Source organism: Salmo salar, chromosome ssa09 (genome assembly GCF_905237065.1).
Source record: "Salmo salar chromosome ssa09, Ssal_v3.1, whole genome shotgun sequence".
Classification (NCBI taxonomy): Eukaryota; Metazoa; Chordata; class Actinopteri; order Salmoniformes; family Salmonidae; genus Salmo; species Salmo salar.
This window is the reverse complement of record NC_059450.1, coordinates 69,715,911-69,727,131: the sequence shown is the minus strand read 5'-3', so window position 1 is coordinate 69,727,131 and position 11,221 is coordinate 69,715,911. Positions and strand designations below refer to the sequence as shown.

Sequence of the window (11,221 nt, the reverse complement as noted above, 5' to 3'; positions counted from 1 at the left end):
GCTAGCTAGTTAGGTAGCTGTGTTTGCTATACCTAAAATGTACTCTAATCACAGGCGGCATGTGGCACTTTAATTGGGGTGGACGGGCTTATAGTAATGGCTGGAATGGAATCAATGGAATGGTATCAAACACATCAAACATGTTATCCACGTGGTTAATACCATTCCCTTCACTCCATTCCAGCTATTATTATGAGCTGTCCTCCCCTCAGCAGCCTCCTGTGACTATAATCTAACGTTATTCCTAGTTAGTTAGCTAGCCTCTGTGTCTCTCATTAGGAGAAAAACTGGAGAAGTGTTTTGATGATGATGATGGCTGAGGGTAAAGGAATGACTGGCTTTATGACTCATATTTGCCTGGGAGGAACTATACCTGTGTTGTAGCTAGCTAGTGTTAGGATTGAACTGGTTATTTGTTTGCATAACCTATATAATATAACAGAGAAGCTATGCTACAATATTTGAAATGTACATACAAGGGGGTGTAGGGGTTTTAGAGAACTGTGCATTGTGCAGTCACAAGATAAGTCAACTACTAAAGACAATAACTACACCCGGCAACAGGAAGTGCGTCACGAGGCTGGGACCAGCCTGCACGCCAACGATAGGATGAGTAAGTTTAAACCATGCTCATCCTCCCTCTGACAGGCCAGCAGTGAGCAGGAACTATCTGTCGTGTCTTTGGCTCTGCCGGATTAAGTGATATGACATGCTAACCTATAAAATTCTTTCTCTGTAATTAATATTACCTGATTAAGCTAATCATGTAAATGTAATTAACTAGAAAGTCGGTACACCACGGAAGTGTTTATAGAGCCGTTATCTTCCGAATAAACTCTTAAAGACCTATTTATATTTTACATCGATAGCAGTCAATATTAACTCTTATCTTATTTTCAGTCTCATAATGAAAGTTGTAAATTCTTGGCTATCTTCACGAACCCTGGCTAACAAGTTGAATCAGCAATACAAAATTGGGTTTAATTATTTATTTACTAAATACCTAAACTAATCACACAGAATTACAAATACACAGAATACAAATGATGTCATACAGAAAACGTCCCTGGTGGACGGAACCTGTATGATGGCTGGTTACACAAAGGAAAGGGGGTTGGGCTTGAATGAAAGAGCGGGAAGACTTAGGAACAAAGAAACAGCAGCTATGCTATTGTAAATACATTATCTTATGCATTACTAAATTACCGCCCATTTGGAAAAGGAAAATGCAATAAATATTTACTCTGAGCTGCGCTTCGGTATATTGGCCGTAGATGCTGGCCGGGTTGGCCAACAGATCTTCCTGTCCTCGGAAGAATGTCAATGGTCCGTCCTTTCCTAGCCCACGTCTACAGCGGCCGCTGCTAACTCAACGGCTAGGAAGTATAACTTCTGTAGTGAATAAGCTCAAAGTTCATACCATTCGGCACCAAAGCTCACGCCGAGGTTGGCTTAGTTCTGTACTTGACATGTGTGTCCTTATAACGCAGAGGCTGCAGACCTCACGTACTGGAACATGTGGTTATCTTTTCGTCAAAGGCTTATATAGTGGAGAGGGGGAAGGATGTGTTTCATCGTTTATAACCCCTGTCTCTTCACAGGGGCGGGCCACTGATCAAGCAGGGCACTTTCCTTATGAAAACTCAATTCTCTCATTTGGAAGCTAAAATTACATTTAATCTCCTAACAAACAATTTCAATATCAAACATTTCAATTGCATAACAATTCCATGTGACTCTGATAACTAGAGGGTGTATACTTTCCCAGGTGCAGTTTATGTCGTCCTGTCATCAGTCATAATGTCTCAGATGAGAACCGAACTGACATCCATACTCATTAAGTTCCAAAGCATATTTCCAACTGGTTTTATTACCAAAATATGGTTCCTTTTCCCCGTTTGTTTGATGTTCCCAGACTCTCTATATTTAACACAGGCTATTCAACAGTCCTTCAGTAGGGTCAGAAAGAGAGGGGAAGGGAGAAAGGTATTTATGGGGGGGGGGGGTCATAAACCTTACCCACAGGCCAACGTCATGACATATCTCTGTCAGAGTATTTCAGGGAGAACAAAGGATGTGTAGTTCTCTTCTCTGTCTGCCCTGCGTGGTGTTACAGTGAGACCGTATATACGAACATCATATTTACCATTCAAGTGTTTGCATTAATTAAAGTACAAAGAAATCAGAAGTTACTCTGTGCTAACTATTTTGTTCTGATACCAGATTCGAATTGACGCGACCCGACACTAGCTAACGTGTGTCTGTGAGATTTCTCATATTCTACACCATGCTGCTACAGTAGGAATACAGACAGTACACAATGATTGTCCATGACTGTGTAATAGCGATTTTGTCTTTCACTCACAGACAATGCCGCTTGGATACAAAGAAGTTGATGAATCTCAAGAGGAGATGTGAAAGGTCCCAAAACAATCTCCCCTTGTATCAAAGTGACTCCGAACACTTCACTGCACCACCCAAACACACCAACCCCAAGAATTCCCTTTGTAGAACTCTAGTATTTATTATAAGCATTAGTAGTATATTTTGATTCTATTGTATATACACTGAGTATGCAAAACATGAAGAACACTTGCTCTTTCCATGACATAGACTGACCAGGTGAAAGCTATAATCCCTTATTGATGTCACTTGTAAAATCCACTTCAATCAGTGTAGATGAAAGGGAGGAGACAGGTTAAAGATGGATTTTTAAGAGACATGGATTGTGTATGTGTGCCATTCAGAGGGTGAATGGGCAAGACAAAAGACTGACGTGCCTTTGAATGGGGCATGGTAGTAGGTGCCAGGCGCACCGTTTTGTGTCAAGAACTGCAACGCTGCAGAGTTTTTCAACCTCCAACAGAAGCATTGGAGTCAACATGGGCCATCATGTTCACTCCAACAAGAGGGGGACAGGGGGGTGCAACTTAATATTCCTAATGTTTGGTATATTCAGTGCCATAAGTGTTCCTGCATACTGCTGTGTAAACTCACCTCGGTCTTCAGAGCAATTCAACTTTGTCTTGAATACAAGCCATGTCTACTTATTTGCTATATTGACAGGCTAATCTACTGTTTTATTGAAACATGTTTACTTGCCAACAAATTCAAGTTTAAATTATACACCAACTCCATGCATCTGGAATCATTTAGTCACTTGTCAGTACACTAGTAAAAAATATATGAAACAATTATATACATATGTACGACAGCTAGCAATATCTAGACCACAATGCAGTTGTGAGCATACTTGGCATTCTATATTATACTACAACATCAGTCTAACTGAATATGGATGTTGTTGGTTGAATGTTCCAGAATTGTTATTTATTGTTTTGGGTAATGGCAGCTGGTTTAGCAAGCTTTGGCGATGTTCTTCACTACCCGCTGCTTCGACCTCTTGCAGAAGATTGGTTGGTACTGCACGTCTCTTGGAAAGACATAAAGACTGATCATGAGGATGTGTAAAACATGAAGACTGAGCATGTGGATGTGTAAATCGTACAAAAACTCATGTTCATTTGTAAACAAAAAAGGGTACAGTAGACTGGTATGTGTTTTGCTACACTCAGAGGCAATAATAGGCCATTGAGACGGGTTTGAGTTGTAGACAGTCTAGTCGTGTATTGTTGTGTATGAGCACCTACAGTTGTGCTTTTGAGTAGACAAGTACTGACAACAATAGAGTGAATAGGTTCGACGAGTATACTACAAATGATTTATATATTATAATATAATCTTTGTATCTGAAAATCATTGTAATGTGGTTAACCTTAATCTAAATTAAAATTATTCAAATCTGAAAGATCAAATTCAACCTAAGAGCGAGTGATTCCCACGGTGAATGGCTAGGCCTGCTATCACACACTATTGCAAAGACTTTGATATTACCGTTCGCAATTGATATATATGGTGAAAACAATGTGTGGGAGGCAGAGGCACAGAAACTCACATCAATAACTTTGTCAGATAACACTGTTAAACAAAGAATTTATGCTATTGCTAGCAATCAAGAGGAAATTCAGACTGAACGACTCTCCCCAGTTTATGCGCTCCAAACGGATATTAGCTGTGAGGGCCGAGATACCCATACATTGGCCTTTGTTCTCTATGCATGTCGGGGGAAGCTATTCACAAGGACATATTGTTCTGTCTCACGGTTCCTGAGCATGAACCCTCCATAGTAACCCTCCATAGTACCCTCCAAGCTCATCATTAATCTCGAGGGCCTGGGTCTGAACCCCGCCCTGTGCAATTGGGTCCTGGACTTCCTGACGGGCCGCCCCCCAGGTGGTGAAGGTAGGAAACAACACCTCCACTTCGCTGATCCTCAACACTGGGGCCCCACAAGGGTGCGTACCCCCTCCTGTACTCCCTGTTCACCCATGACTACGTGGCCAAGCACGCCTCCAACTCAATCATCAAGTTTGCAGACGACACAACACTAGTAGGCTTGATTACCAACAATGACGAGACAGTCTACAGGGAGGAAGTGAGGGCTCTGGGAGTCTGGTGCCAGGAAAAATAACCTCTCACTCAACCTCAACAAAACAAAACAAAGGAGATGATCGTGGACTTCAGGAAACAACAGAGGGAGCACCGCACTATCCACATTGACGGGACAGCAATTGAAAAAGTGGAATGTTTCAAGTTCCTCGGCATATACATCATGGACAAACTGAAATGGTCCACCCACACAGACAGCGTGGTGAAGAAGGCACAACAGCCTTCTTGCTCATCCATATATTTATATATTCTTAATTCCATTCCTTTACTTAGATTTGTGTGTATTGGGTATATGTTGTGAAATTGTTAGATATTACTTGTTAGATATTGCTGCACTGTCGGAACTAGAAGCACAAGCATTTCGCTACACCCGCAATAACATCTGCTAAACACGTGTATGTCACCAATACAATTTGATTTGATATTATTTGAAATGGCAGAGGGGAGTTTCAGTGTGCTGCGTGGCTATATTGACAAAAAACTGATTCCATGGGATAGAATTGTGTGCTATTGCACAGATGGGGCTATATCCATAGCAGGACGGCAGGCAGGTCTCTGCACTCTAGTTATGAATGTGTCTCCTTGTGGACACATTGTATGATACACCGAGAGCAACTGGCAGAAAAAGAGCTGAGCACAGTACTCAGATATACAGATATGCTGCAGCAGGAAACTTTGATTGTAAACTACATCAACCCACATCCACTGTGCGCATGCCTGATCACTAAACTATGTGGAGATATGATGATGTTCTGTTTCACACCGAGTCTTGGTGGTTATCGAGGGGGAGCGTTGGAAACATTTTTCACATTGAGAGAGGAACTTTTGTCATTCACAATGGATGTAAAAAAAAACTTGGTTGACTTTCTGTGTAATGAAAAGAAAATGTCTCTCAAGACATATTTGGGAAACTGAACGCAAGCATGCAGGGGAAATACAGAAACATTCTACAGATGAGTGACCAAATCAGTGGATTCAGAGGAAATAATTCTTATTGGAGAGAAAGTCTTCTCTAAAGTGAATCATGCCCCCTTCCCTCAGCTGGGCATGTTTATCACAGAAAACAGCATCTGTAAGTGTAACACACGAGTGATGACTGCTCACCTCCAACGCTTGGAAGAGCACTTTGGGATCTACTGTACTTCCCAATCCTACTTCCCAAATCGTTTTGAACGGTCATCCAACTCGGGCCTCTTTCTGGAGCTCCGACTTTCCGACCAGAAGATCACTAACGTCATAATTTGACCTTGTATTTTTCAGAATTCCCAGTTGTCTTGAAAGCACTATGAAACTCATTGTACCCATCGTCATCTCAAATCTGTGTGAAGCTGGATCCAGTGCTCCCGTCTGTATTAATACCAAATATCGATCCAGGTTGGATGTGACAGCAGAGATTAGGTGAGCACTGTCCACAACGCCCCCTGGCTTTGAGAAACTCTGACGCAACATGCATCAGGCACGCCAATCTCATTAGTGGTAGTGAGATAATGTATCTTATGTCAGACTAATTTGCAATTGACTGTCATACCCCGCATTAAAAGTATGTGACAAGTATTAAAAGTATGTGATGGTGAGTTGAGAAGACGTTCAGAAATACTGTTAGAATGTTTTTGAATTGACTGCCATAGCCCCAAATATTTTATTTTTCTCCACATGGTTGGGGTCGTGAGTGTTTTCAGATATCAAAATGGGGTCGTGGGCCTAAAAGGCTTGGGAATCCCTGGTCTACAGGCTCTATGCTATTGAAGATGGTGTCAAGCTGGTGTCATCTTCATCATCATCAGCTGCAGGATTAGTCTTTAGGACACACAGTAGTCAGTGATTAGCCAACATTTTACTACCTTGTTCCCATCAATGCACACTCAAACTAGGTACTATATCAACCCACCCCCCTCATGTTAATAGATCATACATACTAAACTTCCCCCACAACAATCTGATACAGAGAAGAATTCAAGGTTCCTTCTATTAAGGCAAGTCATCCAGGTCCTGAGAAAGGAAAGAATCCCCAAACCATCACACTACCACCATGCTTGACCGTTGGTATGAAGTTCTTACTGTGGAATGCAGTGTTTGGTTTTTGCCAGACATAATCTCATCCACAAAGTTGACTGAAGTTTGCGAAAAAGCCGCTGGATGATCATCAAGACTCTTGGAAGAATGTTCTAAGGACAGATGAGTCAAAAGAATACGTTTTTAGATGACATGGATCCCATTATGCCTGGCGAAAACCAAACACTGCTAAAGGGACAGGGGCATTGGGTGTTACATAACTTTGTTTATGAAATAAGTATGTAATGATTGTGTTATTGGTTCACTCAGCTTCCCTTTTCTGATGTGAAGTTTTGGTTGAAGATCTGATACCGTTCGTGTAAAGAAATATACAATAGTAGAGAAAATTAGAAAAGGAGAAAATACTTTTTCATAGCGCTGTATAGTCGGGGTCTCAGCATGTGTCCCTCGATGGTCATTCCGTCTCAGTTGCAGCACTCAAATCGTGGTCATCGTGTGTCTGTGAATCGCAACATTAAAGACGATGAGTGATCACAGCATTTCCACAGAGCCAGACATAATACAACTTAACCACCGAGGACAGCATTTTGTTGACAACATGGAGGTTTACAGTATGTCTACTGTGTGTGAATGATGGAAGAATCTTACCCCAGCTCTAGGTCCATTTGAGCGTGTGTGGTCACTTAGGCCTGCACATCAACCAGTACTGGGACCGTTGGAGACTTGGGATGCTTGTTCTCAGAGTGCTGCTTGAATGTCTTCGGGTTCTGCGCCAATAAAGGTCAAGTACAAAAATGGAGGAAGTTAACAAACTGTGGCTTAGATTGAATTCAAAGTTGACACAGATGATAAACTAAGGAATATGATGCAACAAACTACCACACATATGAAAGACTGTGCCACACAGGCCAGTCCAATAGCCTACACATGGAGAGGAACCTGAAGGCACATACAGTACCATCCAATACTACTCACCTGACAGACAGCGCAGGTATGGACCAGTGCTGCCTCGGCTGCAGTCTTCTGGTCCGCAGCTGCTACCTTCTTCTTAGCAGCTGCCGCCTTGGCATCAGTCAACAAGTTCAAGTTCAACTTGAGAGTGGACCATACGTTATATATCATACCATCTAAATTACTGGAGTACAGAATAACGACATCTCTAGATCTGAATGGCAGGACTGGCGTGGGTATAAGCTATTGTTCCAGCCCAGCTCATACCTGATTACAAATCATAGCCTATCGCCGTGATTCATTGTGTTGGTTACGATCAATAGATTATGTTGATCAAGTGTTAGAGCTGGGCTGGAACAAAACCCCTTCACACATTCATGCTCTTCAGGACTACCTGCAATGACTGAAACAGACCAAAGCAGGAGAACAGTGTTCCAGGTTGAAACAGCTTGCCTAGTTGAGAGGTGATGAGACTCAGGCCCACCCATTGGTTCTGGAATAGAGAAGGTGCAAATAAGGTTTGCAATTTGGCATCAATAACATGACAGTAATTCTACCTAAAAAAAACAAACGTGTGAATACGAATTAATTTAAAACCCACCATAGCAGGTAGGACTAAATAAGGTTGCATATTAGGGCTGAGAATTTTCAGGGACCTCCCAATACGATATTATCATGATACTTAGGTGCTGATACAATATGTATTGCGATTCTCACAATTCTATATGCATTGCGATTCTATACTGCATTTTTATTGAGATTTGATGTACATATTGCTCTCTATATGTCTCCTGCAGAGAGATGAGAGAGTATGAGATTTTTTTTTTATTATTAAATAAAAGTGCTGAAAACACGCTGGCTTACTATTTAAAAAGAAGATAGAGAAAAATCTATAGTATGAAAAATACTGTTGTTTTGGCGGAGGTACAGCAGACTAGCGCCAGCTAACGTTATCTAGCAACAACAACAACCCCCCCTTTGAGTCAAAGTATCAATATAATATCTTCCAAAATAATATTGTGATATGTAACTGTATCAATTTTTTTCCTCCATCAGTATTGCCTACTAGCTATACTAATGATCTGCTGACCAGGCGGTAAGAGCAAACAGATCATGCTTGTCTTCCTGCAGTGAAGTAAGCACACTGTTGACTCAAGAGAGGATGCTAATCAGTTCATCTCTGAAGCCTCTCAAAAAGCCAGACCAAAATAATACAGCTAGCTAGGGTATCTACAAGTCAAGTAGTACTTAAAGTAGGCTACCCACACCTCACCCACAGACACAAACAAACGTTATCAAGAATGCCTAGCTTCACCATTTCAATTAGTTAGTTAATAAAAACCAAAGAAAGCTTAACTCGTTTTTACGAATTTCTCATGCATTTAAATGGCTAGACAAATAGATGGCTAATTTTGATAGCTAGCTAAGCATAAGCTACCTAACTAGATAACATTTATTGTGTACATTTTAAACTTGCCCTATACAGTTCACATAATTGTCAGTTTAAACTAATTTAGCCAAGTTATTAATTACTAAATGTAGCTAACATTAGATAGTTAATCCAGAGATTCTTACTTTTGCCTCAATTCGGCTGTCTCGTCCAGATCATCATGGGCCTGCTGAGTGACGTGAAGCTTAATTTCAGGCATTTGTAGTTCTGTATGATAGCCACATTAGCAGATAATTAGCATTTCATTTTCGGGGGTAAATACAGGTGAAAATATTTCTAAAAGTCACCTTGCCCGAGAGAGAGTAACACGGTTATCAAAACGTCACACCAAGGTAAGTCTAAACGAAACAGTCCTTATTTTAAGTGTTGAATTGTGGAAAAATTATTGGGAAAATGTCCATGTTTGACCACTAGGTTTAATGGGTATTGTGACTCATACTGTGGTATTCTATAATGGCACAGATACAAAGATGAGTCCTCTATCTATCTCTATGATAGATAGAGGACAGTCTCATTTCTTGCAAACGCATTTCCGCAATGCCATTTCCAGGCACAAGGGTCATGAAGCTTAGGGTCACGAAGCCTTTCACTTTACATAAATAATTCCATATTTCTTCTAAAATAAGTAGAAATTGAAATACAACTCTTGGTCTCAGCACCTAGTTATTGGATTTTCAACATTGCAGAACCACATTTATTTTTGTAAACTTAAGTTTACAATTTTAATTGAGAAAATAAAGAGAAATGTTTGGGACAAAATTGTTGGCACCCCGGATCTACTGCTTGGTTGCACAGCTTTTGGCCAATATAACAAATGCTTTTCCGACAAATGCTTCTTGGAGCCATCAATGAGCTTGCTGCACCTTTCTACTGGCAATTTGGCCCACTCTTCAGCAGCAAACTACTGTAATTGTTCAATGTTTGAGGGGTGCCCTCCACCATCTGCTGTTTTCAGATCTCACCATAGGTTATGGATGTGATTCAGATCTGAACTCTTTGCTGGTCACTCTAGAACAGTCCCGTGTTTTTTCTTGAACCATTCCTAGGTGCTTTTTGATGTGTGTTTCGGGTTAATGTCCTGCTGGAAACCCCACAACTTTTAAACATTGAAGAATTAGAGCAGTTTGCTGCTGAAGAGTGGGCCAAATTGCCAGTAGAAAGGTGCAGCAAGCTCATTGATGGCTACAAGAAGCATTTGTCTGCAGTTATATTGGCCAAAAGCTGTGCAACCAAGCACTAGTTCCAGGGTTTTCTTTAATGGAAGATTCTCTAATGTACCGCAGGACATCTCTCTAGGCCCTCTACTCTTCTATTTTTACCAATGACCTGTCACTGGCATTAACAAAGCCTGTGTGTCCATGTATGCTGATGATTCAACCAAATATGCATCAGCAACCACAGCTGATTATTATTTATTTTTTATGTATTTAACTAGGCAAGTCAGTTAAGAACAAATTCTTATCTACAATGACAGCCTACACCGGCCAAACCCGGACGACGCTGGGCCAATTGTGTGCCGCCTTATGGGACTCCCAATCACAGCCGGTTGTGATACAGCCTGGAATCAAACCAGGGTGTTTGGAGTGACGTTTCAAGCACTGAGATGCAGTGCCTTAAACCGCTGCCCCACTCAGGAGCCTAAAGCATATTGACAGTGGTGGGAAGAAGTCACTTAAACCCTTAACATAGTTGTAGTCTGTTTTGGAATGGGTGGCCAGTAATAAACAGGTGAACATCCTTAAATGTTCATCCTTAAAACTAAGAGCATTGTATTTGGTACAAATCATTCCCGAAGTTCTGGTAATGAATGGTGTGGCTGTTGAACAAGTTGAGGAGACTAAATTACTTGGTGTTACCTTAGATTTTAAACTTTCATGGTCAAAAGATATACAGTGCTGTGAAAAAGTATTTGCCCCCTTCCTGATGTCTTGTTTTTTTGCACATTGGTCACATTTTAATATTACACAAAGATAACCCAATAAACACAAAATACAGGTTTTAAGTAATAATTTTATTTATTAAGAGAAAAAAGCTATCCGAACCTTCATGGCCCTACATGACAAAGTAATTGCCCCCCCCTTGTTAAATCATGAATTTACTGTGGTTATTCGCATATTTTGGAAAGCTGAGTTCAATTTCACTAGCCACACCCAGGCCTGATTACTGCCAGACCTGTTGAATCAAGAAATCACTTAAATATAACCTGTTTGACAAAGTGAAGTAGGCCAAAAGATCTCAAAAAGCAAGACATCATGACTCGATCCAAAGAAATTCAGGAACAGATGAGAAACAAAGTAA

At 40.9% G+C, this 11,221-nt stretch overlaps 1 long non-coding RNA gene across 3 annotated transcripts; it reads right to left on the bottom strand.

Moving 5' to 3' along the window:
• Positions 1-6,121: 6,121 nt before the first annotated feature.
• LOC106611753 (uncharacterized) lies at positions 6,122-9,338 on the bottom strand. Of its 3 annotated transcripts, none has more exons than XR_001330161.2 (6): positions 9,049-9,338; positions 7,498-7,966; positions 7,171-7,289; positions 6,928-7,021; positions 6,568-6,674; positions 6,122-6,306 (listed from the first exon to the last, which is right to left on the bottom strand). It is a non-coding gene; the product is annotated as an uncharacterized lncRNA (long non-coding RNA). The 3 variants fall into 3 exon arrangements; XR_001330162.2 differs by lacking the exon at positions 6,568-6,674 and having other exon boundaries at positions 7,498-7,614; positions 7,868-7,966; XR_001330159.2 differs by lacking the exon at positions 6,568-6,674.
• Positions 9,339-11,221: the final 1,883 nt, after the last annotated feature.